This window comes from Pithys albifrons, chromosome 4 (assembly GCF_047495875.1).
Source record: "Pithys albifrons albifrons isolate INPA30051 chromosome 4, PitAlb_v1, whole genome shotgun sequence".
In the NCBI taxonomy this organism is placed as follows: Eukaryota; Metazoa; Chordata; class Aves; order Passeriformes; family Thamnophilidae; genus Pithys; species Pithys albifrons.
In genome coordinates this window covers 59,595,189-59,608,575 of record NC_092461.1, presented here as the reverse complement: position 1 = coordinate 59,608,575, position 13,387 = coordinate 59,595,189, and the positions used below count along the sequence as shown (strand labels likewise).

The window sequence follows — 13,387 nt, the reverse complement described above, 5'->3', positions numbered from 1 at the left end:
ATTTTCCAATAGTAACACACTGTAAAAACATAAGCTACTGCTGGTGTTGAAAAGATGGGCTAGAACCACAAAAATCCTTTTTATTGCTTCCACAAAAGGCTTTGGGCCTAATTATTTTTAAGTATAATCCAGCCAACATCTTCTCATGCTTAGCTGCACTGAGTGACACTATTTGTGATGCCCAGTCTGCTGAAACTGAGCAGGTTGCTGTCAGTTTAAAAATGACTATAATAAAAGTGACCATGAAGATGGATCTTGTGATTTTGCGTTTCTAATCAGTCATCTGTGAAGAACACTTTTGCTTTGATTCAGCAGACTGGTGACAGCCATGATTGATAGTGCATGAGGATGAAAAAAGGTTATTAACTGTCTTCCTATTAAACTCAATGTATTACCCCTCTAGGTGCATCTCATACTTTAACTTAAAGTACTTACCCAGGTAAGGTCAAGAATGAACTCTATAAACACAGTATCCATCCTGTTGTAGATGAACCAGGAACTCTAATGTTTAATTTTGAATGTTGGGCATTACAGCATATCTGAATACTTCTACCTTAATTACTGTGCTAGAACCAAAAACTGAGCAGACCTTTGTGTGCTCCTAAATATATAACTACGCACAAGTATTTTTATGTGAAAAAGGGACAGATCAAGCGCTTCTGTATTGATGTATACACATACACACACACAGAGCTATGTTTTACTTATTAAGGTAGTCTCAAAATAAAAGTTTGAATAATGTTAACAGAAAAAAAAGTGAAACAGGGATATTAATTGTCTGGGGAGCTCAAGTATAAGTCTTACAAAGAAAACAGCCTTTTACCTGCTGATAGTTAACTTCGTTATTAACTTGATCAAGTGTGATTTAATAATTTATGAAGGCTTCCTATTAAAATAAAATCTAAAAGTTTTAGCATAAATGCAGAAGTATCCATTTGTTGCCTTACAACATGTTTTAGTTTTTATTTCTTTTTTACTGATGATTATCGTATCAAGCAATACTCACAACTATCTATGGAAAAAGAAAGGAAAATAGCACATATATTCCTTTTCAAAATAATTACTTGATGGAAATACTTCTAATTTCTAAGGATGTCTCTGTGAAGAGATCATTTTAAAGGAGTTAAAGGAGAAAAAGAGTGAAATATGCTTCCTGTCTGCATTTTTTTCCTCCCGATACCAAACATGAACTGAAAGAGGAAAGTTGTCCACACTGTGTGTGCATGTTAGGATCTTTTTAGATTCACAAGTTTATTTGGGGAGTAAATATTAAAAATAAAAGTGATCATCTTTTGGAAATAGGTGTTTTACAAACACTTCTTCATAATCAGTAGCATTTTAGATTTTTACTTTTACTTTATGAATAAATTTCAGATGCTTTTTGAATTTTTTGTGCATATCTTGCATTATAATAATTTTCTGTTAAAACAAGTAGACCAAGAGATCAAAAATTCCATGACTCTAACTACAGTGTGCACACTGTTATCTGAAGGAATGTACAGACACACTTGTTTAAAATAAGCTCATTCCACACTGTATATAAGATCTCCCCACAAAATACATATATTCCGTACTTGTTTTTCAGTGGATTAAAACATACTTTCAAGTTTAGTTTTGTAATACTCTTTCGTTTCCTCTTTTAAATTACATCAAGAATATTTTTTGCACTCAGTAACATAATTTCAGAGATAATCAAGAATATTATACCAAGCTAGATCATTTTGGAAAAAAGAAGGAAAAAGTGTATCTCTGTCTTGACTATTCTATAATGTATAGTCATGCACAAAGTCTGCAGTATAAGTAAATATTTTCTTCTTTTCAATGTGATGTTGAATTTCAGTAGTCCCTGTTATATTTTAAACAATTTTTTAAAAGAGAGTCATAAGGTCTAAAACAGAATTCAGTATAAATATAATCCATCTAATATGATGATGCTATCTCACAAAACAAAAAATAACAATCCTCTGTAACATCTTTATTTCTGGAAAGTGTGTTCCTTTCAGGTGTGGACTTGGGAATAGGCACCAATTTTCCCTTCAGTAACATTTCTGTGTTATAATAAATTGCAATCCTGTTGTTGCCCTGTGTGGATTTACAACTGGCAAGCTTTTCCTCTGACAATTTGGGGTCACTGTGGATATAGGTGAGCAATAATTTCAGAGGTGATGGAGATATTGACAGAATTTAGCAGTCTAAGTTCTAAGCAAATATTTGTTAAATGTCCACTCCTAGACTGTTTTATAATTAATAAGACTTTGGGATTATATTGTTTGCCTGGTTTGTGCATTGTATTTTCTTTGAACTATCAAAAATACTTATTTCCATTTGTGCCTGTGTCAATGCTATGAAATGTTTAAAGTTATCATTCTTCCTTCAAGCATTTTTAAGCAAAGAAGAAAGTTACAGTTGTAAGAGGCTTAGCTAAAAAAACCCACACTGCATGCTTTTAACAAACCAGAGTTATATGATGTGTTTTGCGTAGCATTATGGGTGCCTAAGAAAGGTAAAACCATTTTATCAGACTTTACACTAAACAGAGGCCCTGATGGTAGTGAGAGTTCCTGAAAATGAACCAGATCTATGTTTACTCACTCAAGAAGGGACTGGCAGGATCGAGCCCCCTCTGTTCGCTTCATATCTATAACCTGTAAAGGAAAAGTAAGTCTAAACATAACTCCAGCCATGTGTAAAATAGCAAAAATGTTTCAGTTGGTATTGAAAAAATTAATGAACTAGGTTTCTTTCCCCAGTTTCTCTAAAAGGATTGTCACAAGAACAAAACAGATCACAGTTAATGAAACAAAGGACAGTTTATGGCCATTTAACCTGGCACAATCATTTCTCCGGGTTAAGGTTTATTTAAAACCCAGAGCAAGTCTGGAACGTTAATTCTAGTGGTACCCTTTGAAATCCTGTTTAATTCCAGCACTCACTACACACATGAGAGCAAACCCTGCGATAAACTGCAGGCTAAGTGCATGTGGCCCAACCAGAACCATACAAAGGCGACACACGTAGCATGTGTCACAGCAGCACATGAGTGACTTCGCCAGGGGGGATCCCTCATCTAGATCCCACTCCAGACATTCAGGGCACAACAAGGGAAAAGGCCAAATAAAAAAGAAGGAAGGGGAGGAAGATGGGTGGAAGGGATAAGGAAGGGGGGAAAAAGAAAATAGTAGGAAGACCCCAACCCCCACCTCCTGCCCCAGGCAAGCGAGGGCAGGGAGACCGGCTGGGAAAGTCGGCCACCACCCGCGGAGGAGATGCTGCCGCCGCCAGTGGGGAGCCTCGGACGCGGGGTGGTCCGCGCCCTCCAGAGCAGGGTTGCGCGGGGAGCGCTGCGGCGCGGAGCCCTCGCACCTGCCGGGCCGGCGGCAGGGTCGGACCCCGCCTCCGCCTCGCCGCGGGCCGCCTGCCCTGGGCCGCCCCCGCCGGAGGCGTCGCTGCTGGCCGCGGCAGCGGCGGGGCTCCAGCGGAGCGCAGCGTCCTGGGCCGGTTCCCCTGCGGTCGCTGGGGTTGCCACAGCTCCGGCTGCGCGGCTCGGGGGCGCTGCCCGGCGGCGGCGCGGAGCGGCCGTTGCGCATCCCGCGGCCGCTCCGGAGCCTCCGCGGAGCTGCGAGCACCGGCCGCGCCGGGCTCCGCAGACACGGCGCGGTGGGAAGACTGGGGCTGGTAATGAATTCCAGGAGAGAGCTGCAGAGGAAGCATTTTTCAGAGATCTGCCATATTTAACATTGACCACACTAAAGATGTTATTAGCAGCAGGGGGACGGTTGGGTTGGGGGGGGCGGTGTAGAGAGGGCGAGGGGAGCTGCGATAAGGGAAAATAGATAATGACACATAATCCAAAGCAGAAGTTTGAAACCAAGTTAATTTGCTGAAAAGAGCCAAAAGCTCAACTTTTTCTATCTCTCTCTCTCTCTTTTTTTTTTTTTTTCTTCTTAATAGTCTGGGACTTCAAGACAGGGAGATAAACTTGTTAAGGATAGAACTATCCCTTTACCAACCGGGTAAATAAAATAGCTGAAGTGAAACAGTGAAAGAGATGGGGGAGGGAAATGCAAAGGACGTACTACTATTTAGAAACCCCAAAGGAAATTGTAAAGTAGGAAATGAAAAGGAGGAGGAGAAACGTTTCTGTTGTAAATTAGAGGGAATAGAGATTAGTGGCAGAAAGGAGGGAAACAGCTGAAGGTCTGAAGTAAAGCACCACTGAAGATTAGCCAATGTATAAAATATTCCAACTGTAGAAAGAGCGTGGTGCGCTCATCCCTTCAGCATGGGTGTGTGAAAGGGAAATGAGTAGGGATAATTACTAATATAGCACATGTCCGGAGGAATCAATCCAAAATGAGAGATAAATTTGGCTGGTGAAGACAGACAGAATAAAAGGCTGGAAGAAAACTTAGGAATTCTAACACCTGAGAGGAGAGGAAGAGAATTAGAGGAGGAAAAATGTTTCAAGAGTGCGGGGAAACTTAGAGAACCAGCTGGATAGGGAGGAAACAGTTACGGCAGAGATGGGAAAAGAGAATGAAAGTGAGAGAGTGGGAGAGATTAAGGGGAGCAAATAAACCTGGGAGAGGGAACAGTTGGAGCGGATGGGAAGAAGGAAAGCAAGAGCGGAAAACTAGGAGAGAGGGAAGGAGGGAGGGAGGGAGGGAGGGATATGGGGAGAGAAGGGAGGAGACAAGGACTGAAGTCTTCCAGCCTGAGGAAGCTGCAGCACTGAGTGAGAGAGAGCTCACTCTGAGGGTTAGCTTAGATTTCCAGAGCTCTTAGAGCTCATCGACCAGCCCGCTGGAGTCACTATTCAACCCGAGTCCCAAACACACGCCTCACTAACTACTTTACAGCCACTTTCATTGATTTTCTTTATCAAATAAACATAATACCCGTTACAGCAACACTTCCTCTTCGCGCAGCTAGAATGCCACAAGCTCTGATTGCTGCATTTCTCCGGCTTGCAGTTCCCCACCCTCTGCCCCTAAATAAATTGTGTTCTTTCACTTAAATGGTCAAAGACATTATTGCCTGAAGAATTTTTCTGTAATCTGGAAGGTACGCTGCGAGGTAGGCAAATCGTTTAAATTATAAGGTAAAGGGTCCCCATTCCCATCGCCCTGGCACGAAGACAATTTTTTTCCCCCACGAATTCAGGGGTAGCTTATATATTTACATACTTATTTACTACTAATAAGTGCTAACTTAATTTAAGGGGTGATGTCAAAATAAATGCTCCAGCCTGAAAAAATGCAGGAAAAAAATTAACGCAATTTTTGTACATGCATGTAAACTGTGACTTGATCTAAGCATTTCAGCCACAAAACTCAATTTTATTTTAAAAAATCCCCTAAAAGTAGCCCCTTCAAAAGCTGGTTTTGAACCAGGCTCTTCCATATATGTCAAAGGGGCTGTTGAATTATTCATTATTATAATTACTATCATCATTGTCATTATCCCTTTCCATGTGGAAATAATTTTATTATCGTAATTTGATATCTGAAGAATTTCCTGTTAGTCGTTTGATAATCATTTTTTTCTATTGAAAAGTTGTGTTTATAAATGAGAGAAAAATATTTTAAATGCTTTTATGTTTACTATAGATTTCCGTTTATCTAATCGATCGGAATGCCAATAAATCGATTAAAGGTTTAGTGTTTTACAAACAACCATTTTGTGCTTTTTGATTTTACGTTCAGAATGATTTCAATAAAGCTAATATCTTCTCTGAGCGTTTGTTCACCCCAAACCTAATTTTCCATCATTTCTATTATTTACAATTGCAATTTAAAGTGTTTTTAATGAGAAAAATAAACACAAATAAAATAAGGAAATAATCTGATTAAATTACTTTGTGCCTGTGGTCAACATATTTAAGCAAAGCCCTTAAAAATCTTGGTGAATTATATGTGATCATACAGTGATTGCGGAATATTAAATTAAACTTAGATAAATCCGCATTGAAGGAGGCAGCACCCAATCCTGAATTTATTTCCCATTTTCTATAACAGCATCACTGCGCTCCTCTCTTTGCAATGACAATGTGCCAAATCTAGGCATTTTGAAAACATTTTCCATATGCTTTAACTGGAGACTGATAGACAAAGAAGAAAAGGAGATGGTCTTTTTTCTCTTGAGGTATATTTTCTTTAACTTTCCCTCCAACCTTTTCCGATCTTCATCATTTTTAAACTAAAGTTTGAAAATCATTATGACCATTTTCTTTCTTTTACGGTTTTTTTCCCTTATCGCGTAATCAGTTCCTGAATTGTGGAGTTTCAGTTACGCTATAATGCAGGACTATAGAACTGTCATTTCTATACCTTGGTGGACAACATTTTGGGGAAAAAGCATTGATTCATTTAGTTTTCGCTTGCTGCTTTTTGTAATTAAAGATGGTTTAAATTATAATTTTTTGGGTAAGTCAGATCAGATGTGCTGCTTGCTTGCTTGAAGGGTTTTTTTTCTTTTAACGGTGCTTTTAATTTATGTGTAGTTTTTACGGATAACACAGAGGTGGTGGCTTTTATTTAGCTCTAAAATCCACACCGTTTTCTTTGAAAACTTGGCTCCTTGGGCGAAAATAACTTTTTCTGGTTGCTTTATAATCGCTGTTTGTCGCAGAGGTAGTTTAGCATATTGTCTACACAACAAAGATTCCTGTTTTATTGGCAGTGTGGATTGCTGGATTTAGGTATAAATATTTCATAACTTTCCTCTTTCTGCAGTAAGATCGGTAGTTTTACTGCCTTTTTCTCTCTTTTTGTCTGTCTTTCTACCAGAATCGTTTTATTTCTGAAGTCCCTTTTTGTCCTTTTCCAGGATAGAATGTAAAATTTTTCCCTTGGATATATCACTGCTGGAAATATGCTCTTGGGCTTTCTGGAGGGGATGGGGGGGAGCGGTGGTAAGCGGTCGTTTTCCTTTATTTGCATAAGAGCTGGTGAAGTGCCTGTGAAGTTGGTGAATTGCTATTGTTTGGGGCTAGTCCTGACTGTTTTTGTTTATAAACACTGGGGTGGTTGCCGGGAGGGGAGGGAGGTCAAAGCACTGTCAAAGCGCTGACCTCTGAAAGCCCAGAGGGCGCCTGGCTCCTTCACCCTCTCCTTCCTCTCTCTCCCTCTCCCTTTTTCTTTCCCTTCCCATCCAAGGCCAGGAGCTCAGGTTCAGGGCATTTAATCCCCGCGATCTGCCCAAGAAAGGAGCTGCAAAAGGGCTGTTAAGGCTCCGGAGGAAACGCCGGCAGCAGACTCAGACCTGGAAGGCTTTTATTTATAGTAACGTCCGGGTGCGCGTTTTTGTGCGGCTCTAGCCAAAATAACAACAAAAAGCCAATTGGGAAGGGCACTATTTAGCACAAAATCTCAGCGAGATATCTCTACTATTAGGCTCTGATTTTTCTCTAAGGTCACTGCTCGTTAGACGCACTTTCAGTAGGTGAAAATGCCAAGTCTAGGGCATTGAGGGCATAATTGAAATGCAATATGTTATTGTTATTTTATTTCTTTTTCGAACAAAACTTTCCAGGAATCAGATAGGGGATTTTTGTTTTCCTTCCCTCCTCCTCCCTCTTCCCTTCGTCCTACCCCCCAACCCTTTTTAGTGTGTAGTGGAATGTGTTTGGGGGGCGGTGTTGTAAATTAACATTAGATTTGTATACATGATACCTGCAAAGAAAGAAATTATTTATAGTAGCCAAACGCTTTGGGTTCAGAGTCAATTTCATCTCAGAGAAAATAAAAAAAAAAAAGGAAAAAGACAAAAAGTACAAGAGATTGCTATCAGGTTTAAGTATGTTTTGAAAAGAAGTTGCTGAGTTAAACAAAAATGTTAGTTAACACAGTGCCTTTGTCAAATAGCCCCCGGGAGGAGAAGAGACAACAAAAAGGAGAGGAGGTGGGGGCTGGGGATCTGAAAGTGTCTGTAGCTCAGATAAAGGGTCTGTAACACTGAAATCTTGTAATACCTCATTTCAAACTGGGCTCATCTATAGACTTAGGGAACGCAGTAAAAAAGACATGGATCCCCTTTCCCTTGGGTTGGGGTCTGAGGGGAGAAGGTGGGGGAAGGGAACGCTTATTAGGGAATTATGTCGGTTTATTAAAAAGGGGAGCGGCTATGTCTGTAATTATGCAGATCCTTGTGCCCCTGTGTGTCCGCAGCGCAGATTTAGGGAGTCAAATGAGCTTGGCGGAGAGACGTGGTGTAATAGAGCCCGGTTTGGGCTAGGATTTCTTTGTCTAATAAAGAATGGCCAGTCTCGGGCTCTGGCCCCCACCAGCTCCGTATCACCCAGGCCAGTAAGTTTTCCTTAGAGATGAGGCTGGAGGTGGTGGAGGACAGAAAAGGCTGAGGGGGCTTTTCCTTTATTTTTCCCCCTTCTCTTTCTTTGAAATGTAACGTCACTATCAAGAGCTTTTTGTGGTTTCAACAGGAGGCTCGAAAAAATCCCCAAATGTGTAACGGTGCCTGCAGAAGTTCGGAGGTGGGCGGGGGGTCCATCGAGACCAGAAGAGAGGAGATGAGAGGTTAGGCGTGAGTCTTCAGGGGCGATCAGCTGAGCAAGAGAGGGAGGAGAGAGGGGAGTGGGAGCGGGAGCCTGGCCGGGCCGGGCCGGGCCGGGCCGCGTCGCCGGGGAGCCCGCCCGCCGCCCGCCGCCCGCCGGGAGCGCCGCACCGCACGGCACCACACCGCAGCCGCGTCGGCGGGCCCGGGTCCTCCGCGCCTGCCGCCCCCAGCCCGCGCCGCGCTCCGCTCTTATCACATCCCACAAACCTGCTGCTGCTGCTTCCCGGAATTAACCTTCTTCGATTTTTCCTAGCTACGTGGCGATCCCCGGGTTCCTTCTAAACTGTTAACATCCCGTAGTGCCTTTTTCTCTTTTTTTTTTTTTTCCCTACACCCTCCGCTCACCGATAGCTACTATTTTTAGGGAGCGAGAAAGAGAGAGAGCAAGAGAAACAGAGAGGATTTTTAAAACGTTAGGAAGGACAGTAAACAGTGGAAGAAAAAACCTTGAAAATGTGTACTCTCGTCTCGGAATTCCTGCCTTATTACCCCCCTCCTTTGTTCCTTTAGAGTAACTCAAGAACACCATAAACCTATATCCCCCTCCAAGAAGAGAGAAAGGGGGAAAATATCTACAGCCAAAAAAGAATTACTTGACTGTTCTGACGTTTGGTGTTTTGACATTAATGACATTAATGATATTGATGTTTCACCAGGAAAGAAAGCACTAGGAATAAAAGAGGTGGGGGGAATGCGGGGGGGAGGTGGGGCGACTTTAAAACTAAATTGTCTTCGTTTCCTTATTCTTCTGTGACTTTAAGTATACGTGTTTCTGCACTTGAATTTGAAATAGATGTATTGTTCTCAGGTGTTTCTTCATCACATTGTATTTAGTTGTCTTCAGTCTTAGGAAATGTGTTGCCATTCTTCAGGCATGCACTTGAATGGACAATGCATCCTTCTATCTCAGAGTCTCGTTTCGTCTACAATTTAAACCTAAAAGCCCTCTTTCCATCATACTCCCTCAATCTGATAACTGAAAACTGGTTTCAGGATTTCATTTCACTCTTTGTTTGCATTTTCTTTCCACCTTGTAAACAACGATGCAGAATATAGCTAGTTTCCTTATTACCTTCATTGACAGGGCGCATTGTCTGTGGAAATCTGCATACATATGCTCACATCTTTTTTCATTGAGCTGGTGCAATGCTTAGGTGAGGCTTGGAAAAGGAATAAAGTTGCTCTCACGAACCCTCCCAGTGCCCTGACTTTTTCTTCAAGTTCGAGTCTTGGAGATTTTCCTGAAGTCTGAAGTAAGGTTTCTATGGATGGGGGTAGGGCTCCTTCCCTGCTTTATTTGCAGGCTGATTTTTGGAATAGCCGTACTTTTTTTGAGGCTGGCGATTTTATTTTATTTTTTGGCCTTTTTCTTTTCTTCCTTTCTTTTTTCTAAAACTATCAGGACCTTCACTTTGACCTTAAACATCTGCTTTTAGACACTCAGTTCCCTGACACTGGCCTGTGCTTCCTTAAGGGCAGCCTTAATTCATCATCAGGTGGGGATTTTCCTATTAGCGTTAGTTCCAGGACTTGCAAAATGTTCTCCTGGAGCAGAAGGTTTAGGGCCCAGAGAAGTGTTTATTTCTGCCATCCTGATTTTTGCTGGTTTGTCGTTGTTGTGCGTGCACACTTTTAATGGAAGGTTGTGATAAAACCTTCCTGCTGGTTTTTAGTGTTTAAGGCCTAAGACAAGGTTTTGATGTGTATCGCAGGAATCACAAACTTCAAAAGCATGTCAGCTCTAAGGTTACGGTTCACCTGTGTGGGGTCCTTGGTACTGTAAATATCTCTTGCATATAACAGTGACTTAGTGACCGTTGCGGGTATACCCATTTCTGGAATAGCATTATCAAAAATCTGCACGTGCTCCTGCGGTGTATTTGGATGCTCTTTGAATAGTCATGTTTTTATCTTCAGTAGGGGGTATTTTAAAGTATGTCTATTCCTAGTTTTAGTTAATTATCTTTTAATGAAAGTGTCAGTCATATTCACATCTGCAGTATTAGGTTAAGATAATTAGATTTTCAAATGAGAAGCAATCTTCTTAAATCCCACACAGGAAAATATTTGCAGAAGATTCCGATTATAATGACATCTGTACATTTTACCCTACTTTTCATCATAATAGCATGCCCCCCTCATCCTAAGAATGAAATATGTCTGGTAAAATATAGCAGATAAAATATTAATAAAATATCAATACTTGAAGGGAAAGTGGAAGGTGATGCATGTATATGCATGAAACCTGTATTGTATGCAAAGAGATTCTTTCCCTGGGCTGATATTTACTTCATTTGATAAGGCTGTTTACAGTTGATATTGTATATTCTGGAAGGTTTTGCTTTTTACTTTCTTGGTATCTCCAAGCAATTACATGACGGTCAACAAATAAAGTGTGTCATGTTTTGTCAGACTGTGTGTATGTGGAGTGTATGTGCCTATGTGTAAATATGATGTAGGATGTGAGAGCATGCATGTGTGCATATGTGTAAATAAATCCGTATCTATCTCTGTATGGGCAGTTACTCTCTTAGATGTATTACCTTTCCTTTAACAGATGTGTCATACGTTCATTAGCCCATTGCAAAAATGGGATGCAAAATTTTTTTCATTAAATCCCCATGAAAAGAGAGAAAATGGAAGAGAAAGACAGAAATATCTCTCTGATGACATAATTAATTTAAACCCGTTTCTTTTAATTTTCCAAACAGTTAAAAAGAGCAAGTCTCCCACACTCCCGCCCTTCTTCTTTTTTTTTTTTTTTAATTTTCCCTAGCCATCTACTTTGTGTGCCTGTGCGTGTGTGTCTGTGTTACTAATGAAGTTTGCAGACTTGTGTTTGTATCCATGAGCTCTTTTCTGCTGCCCCTTCTTCTTTGGGCTGGCTCTGTGGCTCCCGCAGCCCTGGCGAGCCCCCGGCAGGCACGGCAGCTCCCGCTTCTCCGGCTCCGGGGCTGCGCGTCATTTGCAGCCCGGAGAATGTTGATCACCTCACTAATTACACCTCTCCCTCTCCTCTTCCCTCTCCTCTCCCTCTCCCTCGCTCTCCCTCTCCCTCGCTCTCTCTCCTCTCTCTCTCTCTCTCTCATTCCCAGAGTGCATATCGGGAATAGACACACAAAGACATGCGCACTCAACTTAATCAGCCATTTTTTTAAACAGGGCTAAAACGATAATAATTAGCAGAATAAAGACATATCGGATTTTCATTTCCTTTCCTCCTTTTCCCAACCCCTTCACAACCAAACAGCGAGACCGCGGTCGGCACATGCTTTAACAACTCCCGGACCCCAAAGGACCGCTCCATGCCCCCCACTTCTTGCTCAATCATTTTTATTTTCACCCAATAAAGTTGGAGGATTATTTTTTTTATTATTTTTTTAATGAACCTTCTCTCGTTTACTTGGATGTGATCAGCTGTTAAGTAAATAAAGCAAAACAAAAAAGAGAGGCGAAGATCCAGTAGGAACTGCGAGGGGAAATGGAAAGTAAGTTTTTTCTTTAACTTTTATTGAGTAGTTTGTGTTAAATTTAGGTCGAGTATCGATTATCTTTCCAGGCTGATCTTGCACAATCTTTGATATTTCGCTCTCTCTCTCTCTCTCTCTCTCTCCCTCTCTCTGTGCCTCTTTCTCTCTCTCTCACATACACACACACACACATCCCCAGATCCCATGTACCTCTCCCCTCTCTCTCTCCCCCCTTTTTCTGCCTGTTTCCCCACTTTTAGGTACAGTATTTGCTCTCATTTCGGAAGGAGGGGCGGCTTTTTCTATCTCCTTTCTTTCTCTATCTGCCTTTCTCTTTTATTCCGGGCGTTACGTTTTGTTTGTGTATTTTTTTTTGTTGTTTTGGTTTGGGGCTGTGGGTTTCGGTTGTAATTTTTTTCTTTTTTCTTTTTTTCTCTTTCTGGCTGTAACTTTCGGATTAAGTGGAGGATCCTGCTCACTTTGCAGAAGAGGTTCGGGGGATGCCCCCCACTTTTTATTTCGCTCTTTTTTTCTAGGAATCTCGGGGAGGGGGGGAAATACTGTCAGATTAGGCTGTCAGAAGTCATTCCCTGCCAGCCTCTTTAGAGCTCGCACTCTTGTTTCGCAGCTCGGTCCCCCCAAAACTTTGAGGTGCTCTTTGAAGGCACATTCCTCTCTCCCACCCTCCTTCCCTCTCCTCCCCATCTCCACCCCCTCGGCCTCTCAAACTTTCGCTTTCGGGCGAGGGGGGTGGGTGCCAGCAGGGCAATGGGGACCCTGACTGTGTGCGTGTGTACAGGAGAAAGTGTGGGGTGCTTTTTCCCCTCTCCCTCCGCCCCCCCACCCCACCCCCCCATCTCCTCCCTTTTCTTTTGCAGGTAGGAGCAGAGGCAGGGTGGCCGCGCGGGCGTGTGTGTGCGTGTGTGTGTGTGCGCGCAGGGAACCGCGCTGCTGGCTGCCGTCTCTGGCAGCAGGAGGAAGAGGAGCCCGTTAGGCGCGCGCCCTGCGTCTCTGTCAGTTTCGCCGCGCGGAGCGGGAGAGGCGGCCCGGATCGGCTCGGCTCGGCTCGGCTCGGCGCTGAGCGGAGCGGCCCCGCCGGCGGGGAGGCGCGGCTGCCGCTCCCGCTGCCTGCAGGCGGCTGCCGGCTGCACGCCGGCGGAGCCCGGGGCATCTCCGCCGCGCTGTGCCGGTCCGCGTCGAGCCGTGCCGTGCCGCGCCGCTCCGTAGGAAGGGCTCTCGCGAACAAGGTCGGGGACTGCTTTCAGCGAAGCCTTTCTGAGATTTTTGAAGTGGGGGTGGGGATGGGGGTGGTTGACTGTTTTACGGGACAGGCGTCTATTTTT

General features: G+C 43.0%; 1 protein-coding gene and 1 long non-coding RNA gene across 3 annotated transcripts in view; one reads left to right on the top strand and one right to left on the bottom strand.

The window, feature by feature from the left end:
- The window catches only part of LOC139671466 (uncharacterized), a 69,373-nt gene extending 60,479 nt beyond the window's left edge, over positions 1-8,894 (bottom strand). The window contains exons 1-2 of the long non-coding RNA XR_011697729.1: positions 8,782-8,894; positions 2,593-2,645 (exon numbers count right to left, since the gene is read on the bottom strand). This is a non-coding gene — a long non-coding RNA (uncharacterized lncRNA). The remainder of the gene's footprint in view (positions 1-2,592; positions 2,646-8,781) is intronic.
- Positions 8,895-11,720: 2,826 nt separating this feature from the next.
- Positions 11,721-13,387, top strand: part of ZFHX4 (zinc finger homeobox 4) — a 147,586-nt gene continuing 145,919 nt past the window's right edge. For both annotated transcript variants that reach the window (XM_071554320.1, XM_071554319.1), the window contains exon 1: positions 11,721-12,062. The gene's annotated coding sequence lies outside the window, so the exon portion shown is untranslated. The remainder of the gene's footprint in view (positions 12,063-13,387) is intronic.